Source organism: Erinaceus europaeus, chromosome 10 (genome assembly GCF_950295315.1).
Source record: "Erinaceus europaeus chromosome 10, mEriEur2.1, whole genome shotgun sequence".
Lineage (NCBI taxonomy): Eukaryota > Metazoa > Chordata > Mammalia > Eulipotyphla > Erinaceidae > Erinaceus > Erinaceus europaeus.
In genome coordinates this window covers 7,374,499-7,380,582 of record NC_080171.1, presented here as the reverse complement: position 1 = coordinate 7,380,582, position 6,084 = coordinate 7,374,499, and positions in this window count along the sequence as shown.

Sequence of the window (6,084 nt, the reverse complement as noted above, 5' to 3'; positions counted from 1 at the left end):
CCAAGTCAGAAAACTGAGATTATGTATTTTAATATCCATTGTCTTTACTAAAATTAAAATCAAGCACTGGGAGAGAGAAGAGGAAAAGGAGAGGGACATTCGGATGTAGTAATAGGATCAGAAGCGGCTTGGAGGGGAAGAGAGGACTGGACCTGGAAGGAAAATAGGGCAACTGTGTACAAATACAGACAGAAAATTGTAGAGATGATGGCTGCCCCATGTTTACAACCTTAGAGGAACTGCAGTGGCTTGCAGTGGGGAGACTGGGGATTCAGAACTCTGTAGGTGGGAATGGTGTGGGATTATACTCCTATTGACATGCAACCTTGTAAATCAATATTGTCACTAAAAAAAATTTAAAAGAGGGGCCAAGCGGTGGCACACCTGGTTAAGCACTCACATTATAGTGTGCAAGGACCCAGGTTCAAGCCCCTGATCCCTACCTGCAGGGAGAAAGCTTTGCAAGTGGTGAAGCAGGGCTGCAGGTGGCTCTGTGTCTCTATCCCTCTCTATCTCCTCCACCTTCTCTCAATTTCTCTCTGTCTCTATCCAATAGTAAACAAATAAAATATTAAAAATACAATTATAATTAAATTAATAATAATAATAAAATCAATTTGACATGAACTTTTTTTCTCAGAGCTATTAAAATATATTGAGGGGAGTTAGGCAGCAGCCAATGGGTTAAGTGTGCGTGGTGTGAAGCACAAGGACCAATGTAAAGATCCCGGTTGGAGCCCTCAGCTCCCCACCTGCAGGGGAGTCACTTCACAGGCGGTGAAGTAGGTATGCAGGTGTCTTATCTTTCTCTACCCACTCTGTCTTCCCCTCCTCTCTCCATTTCTCTCTGTTCTATCTAACAACAACGATATCAATAACAACAATAATAACTGCCAGGCTAGCTTCTCGGGAGAGAGACCAGGAACTTGTGGCGATATGGTAATACAATTCTTTATTCACACGGGAATGCTCCAGAATCAGGTGTGAGCACAGCAGGTTAATTCACGTGGCACCAAACCACAATGGCCACCTCGCATTCTGCATGCCAGCCCTTCTCCAGGTCGGGACATGGGAGAGAGTGAAATCAAGAATAGAAGTGGGTCTTATGGGATAAAAACTGCAAGTGGCAAGTTGGAAAAGGAAATGGCTAGGGAAGCGGGTGGAGAGAGGCAAAAGGCATGCTGGCAAGAGTCCTTAGCAACTGTTGCAATGGTTTTAATTGGTGGGATTAATATACCCTGCAGGCAGGGCGTAGAAAGAAGATAGATCAGGCAAAACAATGCTTATGTAAATAGGCCATAGTGTCAGCAATGGAGCATGGAGGGGCGGGGCTGGCTTTAAGGCCTGACAAGTAACTACAACAGTAATAAAAAATAAGGGCAACAAAAGGGAAAATAAATAAATACAAATAAAATAAAATATATTGAGATATCACCTTAGATAACCTTTGGAATTTTGATCAAACCTGTGCTGATTTCTCACAAACTATATGATTCTTGATTTTATACAATCTATGGGACATTTTGACTTGGAACATAAAGTGTGTTTGGGAAAATCCTGGGCAATCTCCTCCAGGACCTACTAAAGAAGAGAAAAAACCCAATAGGCCTGTCAGTTTGGAGACAGTCTGCCAGCCCCTAGCACTACCATCCAGCTCTCAGTACAAACTGAAAACAAATAAAACATAGCGAATTCTCAAGGTGTAAAAGTAATTGATACTGTTAAGGGAATCAAAAACCAATTTAAAAGTGATTCATAATTGAGGTAAGGCATGTCTATGACAGCCTATGTGAAAAGTTATACATTGGACAACCATGGATAAGTATTCATTGAAAAGACAAGCTTACTGAAAAAAAAAAAAAAAAAACTAGTAACAATTAGGTTCACAAGTGCCTAGAAATAAAAGATGTCTCAGGAGTCCAGCAGTAGCTCAGTGGGTTAAGGTGGTGCGAAGTGCATGGTCAGGCATCAGAATCCTGGGTCGAGTCCCTGGCTCCCCACCTGCAGGGGGAGTCACTTCGCAGACAGTGAAGCAGGTCTGCAGGTGTCTATCTTTCTCTCCTCCTCTCTGTCTTCCCCTCCTCTCTCCATTTCTCTCTGTCCTATCTAACAACAACAACATCAATAACAACAACAATAAAAAACAACAAGGTCAACAAAAAGGAAAATAATTTTTTAAAAAAAAGATGTCTCAACTGGTGCCTGGGAAGGAAATTATATGTTTAGAAACAACAAGCTAAACTAAATAGCAAAAGGTCCAAAAACAGTCATGATAGCATTTGTTCCCAGTTCCAGTTGCAAGGTACTGGATTATTCAAAGAAACAGACTTGCAAAGTCTATTTTAGTAATTCCATCTGTTAGTAAGACACTTTATTTTTATTTCATTTTGTTATTATCTATATTTCTTTTTTAATTTTTTTCATCTATAAAATGGAAATATTGACAAGATATAGGATAAGAGGGGTATAACTCCATACAATTTCCAACATCAGAACTCCCTATCCCACCCACCCCCACCCGCCTTGATAGCTTTCCTATTCTTTATCCCTCTGGGAGTATGAACTCAGGATCACTATGGGGTCCCCAAGGTGGGAGGTCAGCAGGTGTCTCTCTTTCTCTCCCTCTCTGTCTTCCTCTCCCCTCTCAATTTCTCTGTGTCCTAGCCAATAAAATGGGGAAAATGGCCTCCAGGAGCAGTGGATTCCTTGTGCTGGCACCAAGCTGCAGTGATAACCCTGGAGGCAAAGAACAGAGGGAGGGAGGGAGGGAAGGGGGAGAGGAGGGAAGCAGGAAAGGAGGAAGGGAGGAAAGGAGTAGACATAAACACAAACTGAGACCTAATGAAGGAAAATTAGGCTATACTGCCACCTAGCGGCCTCAAAATATAACAGCCACAAACCCAGCAAGCACATAACACAGGCAGTCACCAAACAGGGCTCTAGAATTTATGCACACTCTCCACTCTCACCCCGAATTAACCAGCATTGGTTGAATCCACCGATCCTGCTTCTTTCTGGACATGTGAATAGCCTGACAGTTAAATAAGTCTAATCAGGAACACTACTGACTGTTAGCTTTCCTCACTTCATTTTTCCCTGTTTCTACCAAATAATTCATTCCACACTTAAACTGATACCTATTTATCCTATGAGTTAAAAAAAAAAAAAAAAACTCTCACACTCTTAAGACCAGATAAGCAATGATTAAAAATTGGTCTGTAAAACCTCACACAGACTTATTAAGAATCTATACTTATAAGTTCACCACTATTAAGTAAAGATCAATAGACACATATCTTAACGAACCAGTAAAGCCACTCCACGCCATAAATCATATAAAAATGTTTCAAAATATAATCACAGAAAGATATCACCATTCAAGTGTTTTAGATGCTATTTTTTCAACACAAATATAAAACCACTCTAGAGATTTTTTTAAATATTTATTTGCTTTTGTTGCCTTGTTTTATTGTTGTTGTTATTGTTGTTGGATAGGACAGAGAGAAATGGAGAAAGCAGGGGAAGTCAGAGAGGGGGAGAGAAAGACACCTGCAGACCTGCTTCACTGCTTGTGAAGTGACTCCCCTGCAGGTAGGGAGCCGGAGGCTAGAGCCGGGATCCTTGAGCCAGTCCTTACTGTAGAGATTTTTTAAAATAAATGGTAAATTAAAACTGAGAGGGAAAAAAAAACTAGGATGAGTTGTTCCTGAAAAAAAAAATTTTTTTAAATAAAACTGAGTGGGAACAGGAAGACAAGGAGGCAGAGGGAGAGATTAACACCTGCAGCACTGCAGGTGAGGGGTGGGGGCTCGAACCTGCATCCTTGGGCATAGTAACATTTCCCACCACTGGGCCTTGATTCACACATTCCTTAAGGTACAATGGAGTTCTGATATCTCTTCATTCCTCAGGCTTAGGAGCCGGGTAGACCTCACAGATGGAGGCAAAAGACAGTTTTTTATCATTTTACTGGGGGGTGTGGGGGTGTCAATGGTTTACAGTGCAGTGCTGACACCTGAGTAAGATTTCTTTTTTATATTTATTTATTTATTTATTCCCTTTTTTTTTGCCTTGTTGAGTTATTGTTGTAGTTATTATTGTTGTTATTTATGTCGTTCTTGTTGGATAGGACAGAGAGAAATGGAGAGAGGAGGGGAAGACAGAGGGGGAGAGAAAGACAGACACCTGCAGACCTGCTTCACCGCCTGTGAAGTGACGCCCCTGCAGGTGGGGAGCCGGGGGCTCGAATCTGGATCCTTAAGCCGGTCCTTGCGCTTTGTGCCACGTGCGCTTAAACCGCTGTGCTACCATCCGACTCCCTGGGTAAGATTTCTTCTCTCAGCATAACAGGTACCTGCAAAACTCTCTCATCCCCAACTTTGGTCCATTCCATTCCACCGTCATGCGTTAGTATGATAGCCCCCACCCCTGCCATCCCCCACCCTCTCTGCCCTCCTTCCTCAGTCCTTTGCTTTGCTGCAATATGCCAGACAGAGTCCGAGGTCTCCTTCACATTCTCACTTTCTGCTCTTTTCAAGTTCCAGTTGGGAGTGAGATCATCCTATACCCAGATTTCTCTTTGAAGCTTATCTTACCTAACGTGACTCCTTCGAGTTCCATCCAAGATAAGGTATAGGATGTTACCTAAATCCTGTGAGAATGTCAGACATCAAAACCCATTTTTTTTTAAATGTTAGCTAAGATCTCCAGAGAGACACAGCTATTGGACAGATAACCAAGAGAATACTATTTCTGAAGACTGTAGGGGAAAATCATTCAGGAAAAGTGGCAAAAGGAGCTCTTGGAAGTAAATATTGTGAGAAGCTTAACATATTAATACATGAATTAGAGGAGAAAAATGTAACATTTATGACTCCAACAGAAAACAGAAAACAAACCAAGAAAGGGGAGGAAAACAGAAATTGGATGTTTAAGATTACGCCTAAGTTGAATAACAGAAATTCTAAAAATAAAGAAAAACAATCAAAAGAATACTGTACATTCTACTTTTCTTTTCTTTTAAATCTTTATTCATTTATTGGATAGTCACAGCCAGAAATTGAGAAGGAAGGGGGTGATAGACAGGGAGAGAGACAAAGAGACACCTGCAACCCTGCTTCACCACTTGTGAAGCTTTCCCCCTGCAGGTAGGGACTGGGGACTCGAACCCAGGTCCTTGCTCACTGTAATATGTGCGCTCAACCAGGTGTGCCACCAACCAGCCCCTACTTTGCTCTATATTCCAATTTCCAAAAAAGTTTTACCTCAGTAACTATTTTATAGATATGGCTTGAAAGAGTGGGTAAATTGTTAATTACTTGGGAGAATATAAGAATACAAATTTAAGGGAGTCGGGCAGTACCGCAGCTGGTTAAGTGCACATAGCGCAAAGTGCAAGGACTGGCATAAGGATCCCGGTTCAAGCCCCCGGCTCCCCACCTGCAGGGCTGCAGGGGAATCACTTTGCAGGTGGTGAAGCAGGTCTGCAGGTGTCTGTCTTTCTCTCCCCCTCTCTGTCTTCCCCTCATCTCTCCATTTCTCTCTGTCATATCCATCAAGAACGACATCAATAACAACAATAATACTACAACAATAAAACAAGGGCAACAAAAGGGAATAAGTATTTTTAAAAAAGGAATATAAATTTAAATATAAAGATGCAGTCTACGAGAGTGGGGGTGGTGGTGATGGTGGTGTACTCAGTTGAACAGAACATGTTACAATGCACAAGTCCCAGGGTTCAAACCCCCAGTCCCCACCTGCAGGTGAGAAGCTTCACAAGGGGTGAAACAGTGCTGCAGGTGTTTCTCTAGCTCCTTTTCCCTTTCAATTTATTTCTCTATCCAATAAGTAAATAAATAAAATAAAATGAAAACATCCAGTCTAAGCACAGATGCTTTATGTTCTCTTGATTTTTTTGGGGGGGGAGCAGGGGGAAGAAGACGCCTTCCCTTTGGAGTAACTGTTTTTAGTAAAAGGCAAAAGATTTATGTCATCTGCAGAGAAACCCAAGTATGGAGTCACTGTTTTTAAAAGGGTCCTTTCTGAAGAACTGATTCAAAGAATATGAACAGTACACACACA